The sequence below is a fragment of the Podarcis liolepis genome, assembly GCF_965112155.1.
Source record: "Podarcis liolepis genome assembly, chromosome: 1".
Classification (NCBI taxonomy): domain Eukaryota; kingdom Metazoa; phylum Chordata; class Lepidosauria; order Squamata; family Lacertidae; genus Podarcis; species Podarcis liolepis.
The window spans coordinates 71,074,266-71,092,403 of NC_139554.1; the positions used below are offsets into that span (position 1 = coordinate 71,074,266).

The 18,138-nt window shown below is 41.5% G+C and overlaps 1 long non-coding RNA gene across 1 annotated transcript in view; it reads right to left on the reverse strand.

Annotated features, from left to right (window-relative positions):
- Positions 1-336: 336 nt before the first annotated feature.
- Positions 337-18,138, reverse strand: part of LOC310695168 — a 28,657-nt gene continuing 10,855 nt past the window's right edge. The window contains exons 2-3 of the long non-coding RNA XR_014519961.1: positions 11,596-11,687; positions 337-1,477 (exon numbers count right to left, since the gene is read on the reverse strand). This is a non-coding gene — a long non-coding RNA (uncharacterized lncRNA). The remainder of the gene's footprint in view (positions 1,478-11,595; positions 11,688-18,138) is intronic.

The window sequence follows — 18,138 nt, forward strand, 5'->3', positions numbered from 1 at the left end:
TTGTGGGCATGTTAAATCTAGTTATTTCATTAGTCCTGGAGCATTTTTGTTATTTGAATTCTGTTGTTAAGATATCTTAGTTGGAAAAGTGTGTTGTTTCCCCCCCCCCCCATAAATTAAGAATGTATTTTATTTATTGAATTTGTATACCTCCCTTCGTCTGAGGATTGCAGGGTAATTTCTAATATAAAAACACAAAACACTAACATCGTAACTAACAAACACAAACACACTCTGTTTAAAAGGCAATAGATTGTTTAATTGGGCCTGAAAACTAGTTGGCAGCCAGTGCCGTCAGGCTAGGATTAGCGTTACTGTATATGCTCAAACCATCTTGCTTGCCTTCGCTAAGACATATTGTTACTTTTTAAAAAACCAAGGACAGTGAATGTTGTACATACACTGGGAAACAGACATAAATCATTTATGTAGCTAAGTACTTCATCTGAATGCGGTTCTGACATTTGATATTGATTGCTGATTTCCATTTGCAGAAGATTCTATAGCTGGGACTGAAGTCTCACAGACTCTCACTGATAAACTGGTACTGACATCTGATTTGTGTAGGGCTGCCATACGTACAGGTTTCCCTGGACACATCCAGGAATCGGGCAGATTTTTGCTGAATAGGCAAAATGGCTGGGAAAACTTGGACATATGGCAAGTAGGGTGATTTTTAAAATAAAATAAAGCTTTAAAAATCCGAGAGAAGCCCAAAAACTTAGGGGGGGGGGGCTCAACAACTTTGACTAAAAACAACAACAACTGGGATATATGACAACCCTAAATTTCTGAGACACTGCAAACTTATTTTATGATCTCTTTACAATATGTGAACTCCATTTTCTTGCATTGGGTCGTTCAACACAATATCCCCCCTCCCCATACAAGTGTGCAAGGGGGGTAAACCCATAGGATGTCACAGAGCATGCTGGTCAGTAATCGCACAGACCAAAGTTGGAGTTCACTCTTTACTAGCAAAAACACAATCTTTACAGACTTGGCTGAGCATCAGGCCTAATGAGCTCAGCATCTCATTCCTGGTGGGTCTTACTCCATCAGTTGCTGAGGCTGAAAGTCTCCCCACAGCTGTCTATGTTTCCTCCTCTACAGGGCTTTTTCCCTCTGGGCAGCCAATCTCTCCTTCACCCTTTTCATGCCTCTCCTTGTTCTGAGAGACGGGGAAGTTGAGCATGTTGCAGCAGAAGGGAGCTACATCCATGACTCTTCATTAGCCCAGCTCATTTCTGCCTCTTGACCTCCTTCCCACTCACCAGCTTCAGCTTCTGATTCTGGACTTCCCTCTGCCACAGAACCACCCTTCTCACCAAGCCTTGTCACTTCCTCAGCTTCTGACACTTCCTCCTGCCAGTCTTCTCCTTTCTCTGACCACCCATCACCTTCCCTGTCCCTGCAGCTCTGAGCCTTCTTCCCTTGGTGGTTCCCCAGCTGGTTCCTCCCAACGTTCCTCTGTGTCCTACCAGTCCATGACAAAGGAAGAGAAAAAGCTCATGAATGCTCATGTACATTACTATGTGCACAAATCAGGAATGCATATATTTTAGTCCATCTGCATAGGTTGGGAAGTTGTAATTGGCAAACAAGCTTCTCATGCTGTAGATCAGTTGTGTCTTGTGATGCCTTGGTGTATCCTTGTTTTGTTACCTCCATGTAGGAAAACTGCTATGTGTGAAATAGGTCCCAGTTTGGTTACTGGTATCAAATCATGAGGCCTTTTGAAATCTCACTGTATCTTCTTTGTACTGATATACACAATTAAAAATAAGATAGCTACAATGAAAACTGTGTAAGTATAATATGACAAAAAGTTCATAATTTCAGAACAAAAGACACCAACTCCAACAAAGCTTTCCCGACATTTTCTCTAAATCTGAGGGTTTATCATATGGAGGAAGGTGAGATCCTTATTATCTAACTCAGATCAATTCATCACATTTATGACCATTGTTTTACCACTGTAGCACAGTTAAGGACATCTTGTTATCCAAGCTTGTGCTCTCCTCTTGAACTGCAGGCCTTGAGTTTTCCTATCATTTTGATGTGTTGAACTTTCTGAGGCAAAGAAAATACTGTTAGCTTTCAGGAGCCTGTTTCTAATTTGAATTTATTTGGTATGTGTTAGCCAGGACTGTTTCCTTGGCTCATATCATCTACTCATTGTAACTTAATAAAATAAATAAGTCAGCTTAGTTTTGCGAGTTGTGACTTGTGCAGTGGCTGGCACCTCATTATGACAAAAATGCTAGCCATTCACCGGGCAAGAGCTATGCTTACGTCAGTCGAGACGGCTGGGTATACATACAGTTTTCATTTATGCTACACACTATCCTTGTCTGAGTCAATTATCTTGCTGTGTGAATGAGAAAAGAAAAGGGCTACAGTCCTATGCAAACTTACTTGGGAGTAAGCTCCACCAAACTCAGACGAACCTTCTGTCAATCATATATTTGCTCAACCTGTGAGGTTGCACCCATATACACCTTGGCCTCTAATTTCAAGACTGCAGTTATTTTTAACCTTCTCTTCAATAATATTGGTTTAGAAGAGATTTCCTGGTTTCAGCCATTCATTTCTATGTGTAGTGAGGGGACCAGTGGAGGGGCAGGACAATGGTGGGAGATTCAGGACAGTCAAAAGTGAGAGCTTCACATGGTATATCGTCCATCTGTGGAACCCACTGCCGTGTGAAATGTGGTGATGGACACCAACTTTTCATCTTCTTTATTTTCTTTACTCACATGTCACTATTTTGAATGTGGGTAGGTTTTCCCTGAACTAAGAAAAGCTCCACGATTGTAGTCGTGCTCCTAATGTACCCTCATGTTCCTCCAGCAAGTAAATGTAAGAGTTGTAAACATGTACAAGGGAATGCCCCCTTTTTGGCTTAAAAATTTTAATGCCTAGTATTCCAGAATACTGATAGGAGATTAGATGAGGAACTTGGTGACTCCCTGAGCAATAGCCAACATCAACAACCTTGTTCTTTTCATAAAATTTCATATGCAGCTAATGATTGCTGTCATGGGCAGTACTTTGACACTTCCATCTGCCCAACCTGTCCTCTGAACTGAGCTCACAAATTGACAGTTTGCACCAGTCAGAGGGAAGTGGCACAAAACAGATGTCTCCAAAGCCACCCCCAACAACCCTGACACAGAAAGCAGGATGGTGCCTGTATGTATTCCACACAATGGAAATTACTGAGGATCCAGCCAGAATCTTTCCCAAAAGTCTTTTTTAAAGTGGTGTAGGGAAAAGTAGGTTTTTGAGAACATTATCATACTAGCTGGATGATGTCGTGCGATAACCTGTCCAAAACATCTTTTAAAAGTTGCAACTATACAACTATAAATGGTGCAAAAAGGCCTTGTGTCAAAAGCTTTTGGAAAGACAAAGTACACTATGTCCAGCAGGTCACTTCTGTCTATATAGTTGTTCACACTCTCAAAGAACTCTAATAGGTTGGTGAGACAGGACCTGCCCTTCCAGAAGCCATGCTGGCTCTGCTTTAGTAAGACTTGTTCTTCTATATGCTTGGTTATTTTCTCTTAAACAATACTTTCCACTAGTTTTCCCAGGACAGAGTTTCAGCTAATGAGCCGGTAATTTCCAGGATTTCCCCTGGACCTCTTTTTAAAAATTGGTGTTACATTGGCTACTTTCCAGTCTAACACCTTGAATTAGACCCAGTAACTCACTGACACTGCTTATAATTTTTTTTAAATATCAGACAATATTTAAATACTTTCAAATAAATAAATAAAAATGCAGCACTTTCAGGACTAGTGACTTTATTTAAATAGCTTTGAAGGGACAAAAAGACAAATTCATGCAGGCTGCTAGCCATTATGGCTATATATTCCCTTCAGAATCAGACACAGCATGTATCTGAATACCAGTTGCTGGAAATAACAGTGAGAGAAGGATATTGTCATGGTGTCCTGCTTGTGGGCTTCTCAAGAAGCATCTGATTAGCTAAACCAACCAAGCTAAACTTATATAAGTGCAAGGAAGGATGTGAGCCTATACAATATCTGTGTATATGGATGGGACAAGTAATTATAAACAATTTCATTGAGAGCTTTCATCCAGGTTTTATTGTTTGTGAACACTTTTTGGTCTATCCACAATCTGGATTTTATGGCATATTGCTATCACGACTCCATATCTCCAATGCTAACCATTTATCCTAAGTGAGAGAACACCAAATTCTGCCGAGTAGAATTAACCCAGATCCATTTTGATCCAATTTTATAGCATACACAGCTATAAAATTAGGCTTTGTTTAACTATAATGGACACAAAGCTGAGATTCCCCAAATCACAAATGGCAAATAGCTGCCTCAGTACTTTGAATGTCAATTGTCGTAAGGTACCCTAACTGTAATTTGTGCCTTGGCTAATTATTTCCCCTAGTCCCTACACAATCCTAAACATTTATATCCAGGATATCAAGAGAGAGTTAGAACAATTCAGATGTGCTAATGAAGCATCAGATGCCATGAATACACAATGATTCATTGGAAACTATTTGTTGGCTTCTTTAAATAGCAGAATATTCCAGATTCACTGAAAGGAATGATGCTGTGTCTTAGGACTACTTTATATAAGACATATTATAAATCTTAACTGATTTTAATACTCTGATGTAAATTGCCTTAACTGTTTACAATATTATATTGTTGTAACCTGCATTGTAATAGCCCACCTTTTTTGTGAAGGGTGGGTAAGGAATCCCATAAATGAAAAAAAATTGTGGCAAGGAAATGATACAAAATACATGTTGCATACAATCAGTTAAGAAGGACATGCATTTGTTCGCTGCCATCAGTGTGCTTGGTGCTTTATGGAAATTAGCTCCCTGCCCCAGGAAGTTTGCAGAGTGGGATGTAAAGACTTTAGATTTAAAAAATACCCAAGCAAGTTTGGTTTAGGCAAGAGCTGTAGCTCGGTCTTAGGGCATCTACTTTGCATGCAAGAGGTCCTAGCTTCAGTCCAGGGCATCTCCAGCCAGGCCTGGGAATGTCTCCAGTAGAGCCACTACCAGTCAGTATTGACAGTGCTGAGCTAGATGAACCAAGGACCTGACTCAGTAGAAGAAGGCAGCATCCTAGATGATGGTGATTAAACACATGACTGCAAATCCTCTTTTGTTGGTGGGGAGTGCTGGTGCTGTGTACAGGTGTATAGATCAATTTGGCCAAGATGTTCACTGCTTAACTATTTTTATATGATCCATTTTTTATGCCCCATCCCAAAAGCTGTTCTATGAACCACCCTGTGATCTTTAGACGAAGGGTGGTGCACAAATAAATAATAATATTCTATGAATTACCCGAAGAGCAGCCAAATTCTTGAAATTATAGAGCCCAGATTTTCCCTGTCTAAGCTGCTCTTCTCTCAACACAGCTGGGCTGGAGACAGTCCACAACCACAACCACCCTACCCAATGCTCAAAAAGGCTACAGGAGATTCTTTCTTGTAGGTGCTGGTCCATTGGTAAGATGAGAGGTTTCCTGTGAGGCCTCTACAGTATGTCTCTTGGGGTTATGTGCCATCTCACTACACATAGAGAGCAACGCCTGTTGGACTGAAAGCTGGGCTTTCCAAGGTTGACATGACTAAACGCAGTGAAAGAGCAGGTCCTCCTCTCTGTTGGAAAGGGCAGGTTGCCCTGGGGATTCAGAGGTCTCTGGGACAGCCTATGGGAAGCTGCCTTATTCCAGGCCATAATCATCCATCTGTCTAGCCCAGTCTTGTCTACTTTGACTGACTGAGACTCTCTAGAGTCTTGGGCAAGTTTCCCATCACTTGCTCCTTCTTTCTGAAGGAGAGATGGTGAAGGTTGAAGTTGGGACCTTCAGCATTCAAAGCAGTTACTTTAGCCCTGGGCTAAGTTCCCTCTTTCTTGGCATCCACACACTTCCTAAGTTCCTACTTTTTAGTACCTTAAGTTGTGTTAACTTCTAAAGAGAAGGGAGGGGGGCTGAGCATGCTCAGTTGATATTCATGCCGCAGTGAAATAAAGGCACTCTACTAATGCTATTGACCTCATCTGTTCCATTTTTTAAAAAACAACAAACTGTATTGTTTACCACTTAAACAGCCATTTAGATGTATAGTTAAAAAATATATAGTCCTAGTTAAAAATCCAAAAACTGGATTATTCATCTCAAAGCTGCAATGCAAGGATGTAAGGTGACGACTTCCAACTCTACATTTCTATGCTTCTAACTCAAATCTCTCTCTGCCAATTTACACAGAACCATTAGTCCCCCTTAAAGAGGGGTATTTTCAGCAATTTTTCAGGTAGTAAAAGAAAGAGAAATAAGCGCAAAGCTCTGTCATCTCATCTTACAATAGTAACCTCTCCTGCCCCTACAGAAACTATCCTATCTTCACTTGACCTTTTCCCTCTGTCTGTGAAATTGCTGGAAAACTGTAGGATGAATACTTTGGCCCAGCTCTAGACATTGCCCTTTGCTTTTATAGACTGGGACCCTATAATGTGTTGAAGAGGGGACTGCTCAGTTACTCAGGAAGGTGGGAAATATGTTCTGCATATGTTCAGAGACATTTTCCTGCTGTAAAAGCCCCAGATAATGCTAATACAACTTGTAATTGATCCCAGAAGTTGGTTGGGGGTGGCTGTGACTATTCTAAAAATAATCATTTAAAAAATATATCAGCACATCTTTCTTGTTTGCTTGTTTATTTATCTTCCAAAAACTCCCCTACATACACTTTAAAACTGAAACCACTCAGGACATTGCAAAGCTCCAGAAATGTACCCCACAAAAAAAGTTATTAAGACTGGTCATGTATTTCATCTTCCATTATATTTCTGACACAACCTTAACATTTCAGGCACTACCACTTCTGAATAATGAAACTGGCATGGCTCTCTCTCTCTCTCTCTCTCTCTCTCTCTCTCTCTCTCTCTCTCTCATTAAAGAATAATAAAAATAAATTATTTACAGCAAAAAATTGGACAGGGTTCTGTGAATGGATTCCTGCCTTTTTAGAGATTTGCTTTACTCTCCCTTTGTGCCTTTTGGGTTGATAAGCCAGAGTAAAAGCCAGCAGCCCATTCCCTCACCTCCTAAAATAAACCCGCCAGCAGCTGCAGAAACAAAGAGGTCATGAAAAGTAAGTACTGTACAAATACCAAGTATAGAAAGCAAACATAAATGAGTGTAAAATGAAGACAACATTGGGGAGAGAGGGAAGAAGAAAAGGAGTATGAAAGAAATACAGATTTCCCTAAAACACCAAAATGAAGAACCCTGAAAGCTAATAAAATGATCCACCAACAGGGAGAAAATGTAAATAATTAATTGGAAAAGGGCAACAGGTGTCAAGAACGGCCTGTCCCCAAAAAGGAGCTGGAAAAGCATCAGAAAAGAACAACCAAAAAACCAAAGGGGTGGAGCACCTCCCTCATGTGGAAAGGTTATATTTGGGGCTTTTTAGTTTAGGAAAAAGTGAGGGTAAAGAGGTGAGGGGCAGGATAGAGCTGCATTATATTACTGATGGTATGGAGAAGTACTAGAACTCAGGGTGATCCAATGAAAGCAACTGGGCAGAACTCATCAGCAGCATCACCAACAGGGCCTCCCCTGCCAATTGCAGAGGCCGAGATGGTTCCTATTGGTCAAGATGTTCTTTCACTACTTGGATCCCAGTCCATATGGTTATACTAACACCTTGAACTGCGCCTGGTATCTCACTGGCAGCCATTATGGCTTTGGTGACACTGGGTCCCACCAGGCTGCCTCATTGCGTGTTCAGACCCAGAAACCTCCCCCCTAAATAAATTCACACATGACTCAAATTTTGGTTTGGTTTTTGGCAGAATTTATGCCACAACTTTATTTATACAGAAAGTGACTGGTTGCATAGGGTCTGGTTTGAGTAGCTCCCTGCCATGCAGGTAGCGCTGACCCAGGGTTCCAGCATAGGTCAGCCAAGGGTGAACACCTGCATAAGTAGAAAGCTGGGAACGGGCTATCTCCACCACCCAAATGTCCCCCTGGACTCAGGCATGGGCACAACCCCCTCTCAGGGGTTGACCAAACCATCAAGTCCCTGGATTCCTTTAGGAATAGCCTTCACATAGGAATGGTGAGAGCATTCTCCCATCCATATCATCTTAAACAGAGCTTATCCACAACCTTACAAGTTGTGAGAATTTGCTATGTGGCAGGCAAAACCCAAATGGCAACAGCCAATCTGCCGTGGGGAAAATTCCTGCCATGCCCCTGTCCCAACGACAGACGACACACGACACACGACAGCAGAGCAAGGTCAAGCGCAAGCCCTAAAAGTAGGGAGAGATGGGTGGGTGTTCCGAATGCATGCGCTGAAAGAGGAAGCTCTGGGTTACGTGCATGGGCATAAATAGGTCCCTTGAACTGTTTAGACTGCGTCCCATTGGCCAGATTGCACCCAGCTTTGAGGGACCTACCAATCGGGTGTTGTGGCTGACCAATCGTACCCACCCACAACACAGGGTGTCGGTTGTCCAGGTCTCACTGCAATACGTGCCCTCTTTAAGGGAGGACCTGATTTACCATTCCAGCAGCCACATTCTGCACCAGCTGTAGCCTGTCTTCATGTGGCATGAAAGGACAGGTGAGCATGGCTTCTCAAGTCTCTGCTGGGGAGGTGGGCCTGAATAGTCTCCCCCCCCCCATCTTCTGAATGCAGCTTGCTAAGAATTATTGGGACCATGTGTTCACCCCTTCAGCACAGTTCTATCTCTCTCTCAAATAGTGCAGGCAGCAATAGCTGCTTTTTCGGAGGAGGTGCCAGGTGTTGTTCACAACAAGTCTGCTGCCTCTCCTCCTGCCGTTACTAGACCATGATGAACAAATAGAAAAGCGCAGCAAATTGCCAAACAACTGCCAGGGGTTGTGTTCTGGGCAGCAGTTAGAGATGAGCCAGGAGCCAGGGAACATGAGACAGGTCAGTGATCAGAACCAAAGACCAAGGCAGAAGCAGAGACCAACCAAGAACACAGCGACACACCAGAACTCAGGAAAACCTTCGGTGGAATTGGTTCAGGTGGAAAAGAAAGCTGTGAATACTCCTAGCTGCCCAGATGATTTGATGGCAAGCCATGTAGGCAGAGTCAATCAAGAAGGAGCTTCACTGAGAGAATGCTACCTTCAGCGGTTCACCACAAAAGGCAGCCATAATAATTATAATTATAATTATACCTTTATTGTCAATGTACAACCTGTGTACAATGAAATTAACTGAGCCTCCCTCCCCCACCCACAAACACTCAATCTCATTGCACTCTATGTGCTTGTCACACAACACACCAACCCCAAAAGTCAGTTGCACTATATTATTTTCCGTTCAGCAGCCTAACAGCCCGCGGATAGAAATTGTTTTTTAGCTTGTTGGCACAACTGATTATACTTCTATATCTCCTGCCCGAGGGTAGAAGATTAAAGAGGTGCTGGCCAGGGTGTGAATCGCTCCTGTCTCGCTCTTCTAAGGCAACGATCCCTTGTGATGTCATCTAGCGGGCTCAGGGGACAGCCCATGATATCATGTGCTGTGTTCACCACCCTCTGTAAAGACTTTCTGTCTGTGGCTGTCAAGCCAATGTACCACACTGTGATACAATACGAGAGGACACTTTCTATTGTGGACCGGTAGAAGGAGGTCATCAATTGTTGTTTAACATTGTTCTTTCGCAAGACCCTGAGGAAATAGAATTTCTGTTGAGCCTTCCTAACCACCTAAGTTATATTGTTTTTCCAAGTGAGGTCTTCACTAAGGTAAACTCCCAGGAATTTAAAGGAAGAGACTCTCGCCACACAACCCCACCCCCACCCCCCGATATACAACGGGGCTAGTTCCCCTCTCTTCCTCCGAAAGTCCAACACCATTTCCTTTGTCTTGCTAATATTTAGGTGCAAGTTCTTCTCTAGGCACCATGTAGATACCTTTTTGAACCTCCCCACTGTATGCTGATTCATCTCCACCAGCCATACAGATATTCCAGCAGCTCTTGACAAAAGAATCATATAATTATAGATCTGTAGAGTCAGAAGGGACCCCAAGGGCCGCCGAGTCCAAACCCCTGCAATGCAGGAGTACAGCAGACAGGAAAACAATTACCTTCACATGTGAAACCTTGCAGCTCTGAACCATGCCAAAGAAAAAACACAATGGTAGTGGACAGTTCATTCAATCATATAGTAATATATAATCACAGCTTAGATATTTTAAAACATGTTATTTATAACTGTCTGGGAAAACTTTCAAAATGAAGGTTGAGTCAGGAGCTGAGGCCTTTGATCTTGACATGTATTTGAGCATACACAAGACTCACGTGTGCCCCCCCCCCACAGGGGGCTATATGACAACAGAAGTCCTCTCATGGCAATACCCACCGCTAAACATATGGTTGTGTGAATCAAGAAGTTGATTGGGAACTTCCCTCCCAAGCAGTTCATCTGCTCTGCCTTTCCAAAAGCAGAACCATGTGTGTTTGATGCTGGAGAAGCAAAACTGCACCGTCAGCCAAACGCATAGCAGCCCCCATTAGAGATCTTGTTTGCAAGATATGCATATCCCGCAGAACAAAACTTGAACATGGTACAAAAAGCGAAGTGCAGAAGTTAGCCTGAGGGCAGCCTGTGACTTACATGCCAGCGAGTTACATGGTTTTGCATAACTCTCACTGGGGAAAGGAGAAGACGAAGACATGGTGCAGGCCAAAAGCTGCTGCTGCTGCTGCTGCTGCTGCTGCACACATTGCAGCACTTATAACCTAAGTAGGTGCTTTCTCTTGTGCAATAATAGGTTCAAATATCAGTTTATATTATATTATTAAAATAGCCCACTTTCTCCTCCTCCTTTAAAAAATATATAATCTGTTGCCAGCATGAATAATATAAATAACCATGTTCTTTCTTCTACCTGTTACAGTCATAGGGTGGGGTCATTGCTTTCTTACTAAGAGGGCTCACAATTATAATGGCCTAGGGCAGCCTTTTCCCCAAGCTAGTGCCCCCAAGCTAGCGGGCACTCCTATCTCCCAGAACACTGGACCTGAAAGGATGTAGCCTTATACTACAATGGACTATTTCTCCATCCAGGTCAGTTATGCCAACTCTGACTGGCAGAAGCTCTCAAAGATCTCAGACGGAGGCATTTCCAATTAGAAGATAACTAGATAACCCCATTATGTATATAAACAAAAACAAAGATCTGGCAATGGTAGGGCTTTGAACCATGTGTGTACATGTCCTGAAACATTGAGCTGTGGTCTTAAAAACTGTTACAGAAGTCTTCACAATCAAATTTACATCTTCTGGCATTCAGTATGGATTATATTTGCTGCACTTCGTTTCCTATCAAAATGTACCATAAAGCCCATGCCCCTAAGGTCTACGTTATGCCTCTTCCATTAAGTTCCATAATAGTTTCTTTACAGGGACCTCTTAACGATTTGAAATCAAAAGGTGAACTAATCCATCTGTTTGTAACCTGAATTACATTACCCAGCATGCTTGAGGAATTCTGTCTTTGCAAATTCCAATAAGAACTGACCTGATCCACACCACCTGGAGGACTTGTGACAACTGGAGCACAGTCACCCTTCAGATTTCGCATTTCTTCAGATTTTGTGATGCAGTTCTCTGCTGTAAAAATGCACAGGGTGGAAATTCACATTTTAGGATAAAATACATTTAGAAAAGTGTGTTTTGTGGTGAGGGGAATGCATATTTAAATGTTTAGATATGAACTTCCATGTAGATTTTAAAAATGGATAGATTCATGCAGAAGTGGCATGGGATGGACTTGGGTATGAACACATGTTAAACTGACAAAGACTAGAAATAGACAAATCCTTACTCTCTTTTATATTATAACATGCTCCAAACAACAGAGAGATCATTGCCCTCTGTACAGACCCTTCGGGCTGTTATGAGTACTGGAGGGAGCAGCCTTGGTAGTTCCACCTCCCTCAGAAGTTCAGGTAGGGGTGCCCTGGGAGAGGGCATACTCCGTAGCAAGGCCTAAATCAGGCTTCCTCAAACTCTGCCCTCCATGTTTTTGGCCTACAACTCCCATAATCCCTAGCTAGCAGGACCAGTGGTCAGGGATAATGGGAAAAAACATCTGGAGGGCTGATGTTGAGGAAGCCTGGCTTAAATTGTGGCATTTCCTCCTCACAGAAGTGTGTGTGGCACCTTCACTATACTGTTTTGAGTAGCGACATTTCTTTACCTTGGCCTTTGACACCTGAGGGCCCATCCTATTCCTGTGACTATAATCTGTTTTATCTGTTTTCAGTTGGTGTAACTGCTTTGACAAATGTATTGGCTTCCTTCCACAAACCTACACACTGAACTCAAATCCTTTCACTGCTCCTTTCTGTACTTTTTTTTTGTGGAATAATAATTGCTCTGGTTAAAACACGATATACCCTGTCACATGACTATAACTGAGCTAGTCGGCAAAAGTAATTTTATGTATCAATTATTTAAACAGAATCTGTGATTATCCATTGGAGCAATGTGAGGGGTTGTTTTTTTATTTTTTGCATAGAATAAGTCTTTTCTTTTTAGGGAATTGCAGCATGATAAATAAATGAATAAAGACTTGTAGCAGTGTATATCTCTGTGAAGAAAGCACTTCTGCTGTGGGAACATGCCTATCAGAAAACTTAGAAATCACAATATTCCCAAAGGTCCTACTGTTCTGTATTAAAAAATAACTAAAGACTCCAGATGTATGTTTCCTTCCAATACATAAAATGCATTTTATGCAACAATGCCTGAGATGAGAAACTGGCTTGGCAGAGCTTACAACTATTCCACATTACTTCTTTTCATAGGGCTGCTGCTGCTACAGCAAAGCAGATTTACAGGCTATTGTGGGTGTCACAGCGTTTTGCTTGGATTAAAATTCATGACAAATCTTGCTTGCATAAATAAATCAAAGAGGCAAAAGTAAAGTTTAAACACCCATACACAGCAGCTGACATTATGCCAAAGAAGATGCATAGCACAATTTCAAATTTGCTACATAATTCAGTAATTGAGAAGAAAATTTGCCATACTGAATGAATTATGAGAGTCAACACTATTACACACAGCATAGGGTGTATATACAAGTTAGTTCACGCCCCACCTCTATTACATAGCATACTTTAACTTGGGAGCTTCAGACTATGGATAATTAGAAAACACAATCCAGTTGATAACATGTATGTAGCTGATTTTTGCTACACATACATAAACTTTGTATTCATAAAATTTCATTTAGCCCACAGCCCAAAAGCAGCATTCAAGTCAATTTCATGGAGATCAGATGTAAATATCAGTGTTAATCAAGTTTCTAGCCCATATGGAGATACCTTGGGTGGGGGGAGTGATGAAGGTGTGTGCTATGTTTCTGAATCAAAGAGTAAATTAAGAAGTACAAGAATGTATTAATTATGTTTTCATAAATCCTTTTAGGCCATCTTAAAGATTTTTAAAGAGTTGTCCCAATTTTGTTCTAAATTGGCAATCCAGAAATACAGAAACTGCTGTTGCATATGTACACCAGCTATTCGTTCATATTACTATGGTCATACAAACTATTTATTTATTTACAGATATTTCTATCCTACCAACATTAAAAAAGAAAGAAAGTTTCTCATCCCTGTTTATTAAAGGCTTGATGAAGAAACAATAATGATCGGGACAATAATGAACATCCGCATAATTTTACATGGTGGCGCAGAAATTATCAGTCACCTGGATCCAATAACAAATTGTGGAAACTAATTAAGAACACTGAACAATCTCTTCCAAGCATAGTTGCAGTACCCACAAATGGAATGATCACATAAGAGCCCTGCTTTCTCCTCCAGTGAAAGCATTATTATAGGATATAGGAGGTCTGTGTGGGCCTCCTTAATTCCTCTCCAGCTTTCCTGTGTGATGCAAGCTACTTGAAGTCTGGAGAGCTCAAGCTCTTGTTAATAATGTATTAGCTCTCCAATTACAAACATTCTTTTTTAGTCTGGTATTTTAACTTTATCTCGAATAGTGGGCCAAAAGCTTCATTCTCTTTCTTGGCATATTTGTATTAGGGAGCATGCATTACCAAAAAATGACCAGTTTTCAATATAATTTGTTAAATTTCTGAAATTTGGCCATGTTAATGTGCCTCAGATGGTCTCAGACCTGACTTGCATTCCTTGAGTATTAAATATTCAGGGTAAACTACCGTATTATACAAAATATTGCAGAACTGCCCTTAATTGCTGACCAAGGTGACATAGGTTTGTTCAGCATAAAATTCTCTCCCCAAAAAACCTTTTGATGTGGGCAATTTACAGAACAACAAACATTGGAGATGTAGCAGCTCATGAGCAACTCTAGGCCATGTGTTTTGAAACGGACCTATTATTAATCCTGTCACAGGTAAAATCTATGCAATCTAATCTTTGAAACTGGAAATCACACTCAGTCACCTGATTTGTGGAAAACATGCCTGTGGGCTGAACTACCAGACCTTCAGCATTAGCAAAGTCTTTTGGAAGTTACAGTCTGCACATAAAGTGGATGTCATGGACTGGCTGGATGTAGAGGAGTGGTGAGAGGCACCAGCCGAGGAACCCCCTCGGGAACCCCCAGGGGAAGAAGGCTCAGAGCCAGGAGAATGGTCAGAGGGAGAAGGAGCAGGTCGGGAGGGGGAGGAGGTGTCAGAAGCAGTGACAGGGTTTGGTGAATAGGAAGAGGCTACGGCAGAGCACAGTTCAGACTCTGAGGCAGAAGCAGAAGCTGAAACCAGGGAACCTCCCCCGCTTGCTGCAGCCAGCTCCCTTCTACCCTGGTCTCCTAGAACACGTAGAGAAATGAAACAAGTAGAAGAGGGTGGGGGCATAGATGCAGCCTGAGATTGTGGCACCTCCTGGTAGGGCTGGGGGAGGGATACCCTGGCCTAAAATTCTGGGGAGCCACTGCCAACCAATGAAGATAATCAGGGTCGGATTTAGGTTTGATGAGGCCCTAAGCTACTGAAGATCATGGGGCCCCTTATATGTCCAGGTGTACCAACTTAGTTAGAGGGTATGGCGACACCACCCACCACATCTGTGAAGCTTCAACCTACTTGCAATAGCCATCGGCAATCTGCATTGTGCAGACAGGGCTATGTTTGAGAGAAATAATGGATGGATACAAATCCTACATTAAAAAAACAAAAACACAAAGACAAAAAAGAATCCTTTGAATAAACATTTTAACCTCCCTGGACACTCCATCAGAAACTCAGAGTAGCTATCCACGGGAAAATCAATGCCTGTAGATATATGGAGCGTGAGATGGCAGAATAGGAATTAATTTTAAAAATTGGCTGTGTCAATCAAAGCCTAACCCAGGGACTATGCTTTCCTCTTGCATTATAATAGCTGGAAGGAGCACTGCTGATTTTGTAACTCAATGTTTGCAAAGTAGACTTTGCAGCTTGGGCAACTGTCCCTTTAAAGACTCAAAAGGACCCCACCCCCCACCCCGATATTCAGCTTTCACTTCCAGGGCAGTATCTGTTGAGTTACATAATCACCTATGTAAGCTCATGCTCTTTCAGTAAAATTTTTAGTCTTAAAAATGCAAGTTAATAATCTTTTTCTGGTCTTTATCCACATGCAAATAGTCAGGATTTTGTGGGTTTCCTTTGTACTACTTCTGCAATGGATAACTTTTAAAACTTCTTTAAAAATAAAACACCTTAAGAGTAGACATTACTGTGTGACTTGTGCTGTTATGCACGCAACTTTTCACAGTGTCCCCACGTCATTATAGGAAGCCCATATTTTCTCCCTATTCAATCTGGATTTACCATTTCCATGGAAAATGGAATTAATTTTTTTTTAAAAAAAACTTGTCAACAACCTGCTTGCAATATCTGAATGACCTATTTGTGATATTAAGCTTCTCTCTGAAAGTGCCCTAAGTTATTAAATCATAGAACAGTTTCAGAAGCAAATGATTTCATGGTAATGCAACCTAACATATTGGAAATTGACAATATGCAAGTCATTTGGGCCATTTCTTGAAAATAACTAAATAATAATAATTTTATTATTTATACTCTGCCCACCTGAAACAGCTGCCTTATACCAAGCCAGCCCATTGGTTCATTTAGCTCAGAATTATATTCATTGGCCCTACCTGGATGTGCCAGGGATTGAACAGTGGACCATCTGAATGCAAACAGATACCCTGAAACTGAACTATGCCCCTTTCCTCTGAATGTGCACATTTGTATACAATTTTGCCTGATAAGATATATTTTTCCCTACTACAATGCATTTTGTGTGTTGTTTTCATTATTATATGCATTTTTATTCACAGTCTGCTCCAGCAAATGCATTTTTGTAGTCATTATTTGGCTGGGAATAATGAATTTCAAAGGAGGGGTACGCTTCAGCTTGCATATTGTTTCAGAAAGTAAGAATTAGGGAGGTACACCTTTAAATGCAAAGCAAATCAAATTCCTCCCACATACTTTGCATCAAGGGATTCTGACTTAAGGTTACCAGACGTCCCTGTTTCCCGGGGACAGTCCCTGGATTTACAAATCAGTCCCCATACAAAATCCATTGAAGTTGAAAAGTGTCCCCGGATTCATTGAAAAAAAATGGTAACCTTCTTCTGACTTCCACTTGTTTAACAGCAGCAACACCAAAATGGGTACTTCCCCCTCCTTAAATTACATCGTTGAAACAAAGAAACTTGGGGAAGGGAGCTAGGAAAAGGATAGGGAGCTGTATGAAAGGATAGTAAGCATAGTTCTGGTCTGGAAAACAAATTCCTGGGCTAAGTGAGCTCTTAGAAGTGCCCCATTCCTTAATTCGTAGGGTACATCATATGCCCTACTGAACCACTGTTTCGTACCTGGCTCACATTCACACAGAAGCCCCCAAAAAATTCCATAGAAAGAGAGTTGAAGAAAGCAGCACAACCCCCAAACCGAGGACTGAACATCAGTAAGCAGCTGTGATATGCACAAGATGGCAGAGCACTTGCCTGGTACTAATGAACAATGTTTCCAACAGCATTGATTCCCTGGGATGATGCATAGCCACTGAGAGTTTATAAAGTAATGGTGTGCACAGTGTGTAAATTGGAACAAAAATGTACAGTTTTCAGCCTGCCTGATGCCAATTGCTTATTTTGGACAGCATGACTGTGATTATTTTTCTGTTTCCGTGCTATGTCAGCTCACCTAGGTAGAATGAGCAGACTCAATTTCACTGAAAGTAATGGAGTGCGATTAGCTAGAATTATTTCCACTGGGCTGAATTTGTGCACCCCTTCTGTTAGGAGAATAGAAGTAAACAATGAGGCACCTTCCCTGAAACCCAAGAAGCTTCATACTACTTACCTCTTCATAAAGATAACATTTTCTTTCCAGCCATGCTCAATTAACTTATCCAAGAACTGATCCAGTCAGAAAACAAGTTCATTTAAGTGAGTTAAACTGGGCATCTGTTGGGGAGGGGGGAACCCTGATTACCCAAAGTCTCCTTTCACCAGGAGGAAATGAAATGTTCTCTCTCCACATTTTAAAACATATGCCACTTAAAGTGCATGTTTGTGTTTCTCTATGAACAGGGAAGTTTGTATGCCATAAAAAAACTGACTTAAAAGATGTAATACCCTGAGCACCCAGCACTGTGCTAAATGAGCCAACATTTCCCAGCAGATATTTCTTTCTGAGAAAATTTCTGAAGTCTTTCTTTTTCTTAGCCACTAGAAAAAGAAGACTATATCACAATTGTTTCTTAATTATTATCCACCATTTTGTGATGGTCACCATCTCTCAACCTTTCCAACCTCAGGCCCTGTCAATGTCCTGGATCAACACTGGGGTCTGATCGGCACTATACATTTAAAGCAGTATCACACCCCTTTAAACAGTAATGGCTTCCACCAAAGAATGAAGTTTGTTATGGGTGCTAATAATTGTTAGGAGAAGCCTACTCCCCTCACAGACCTACAATTCCCAGAGTTCAGTGGAAAGAGGGACTGACTGTTAAACCACTCTGGCCCAAAATACAGAAGACATAATTGCACACCTTGGAAAAGA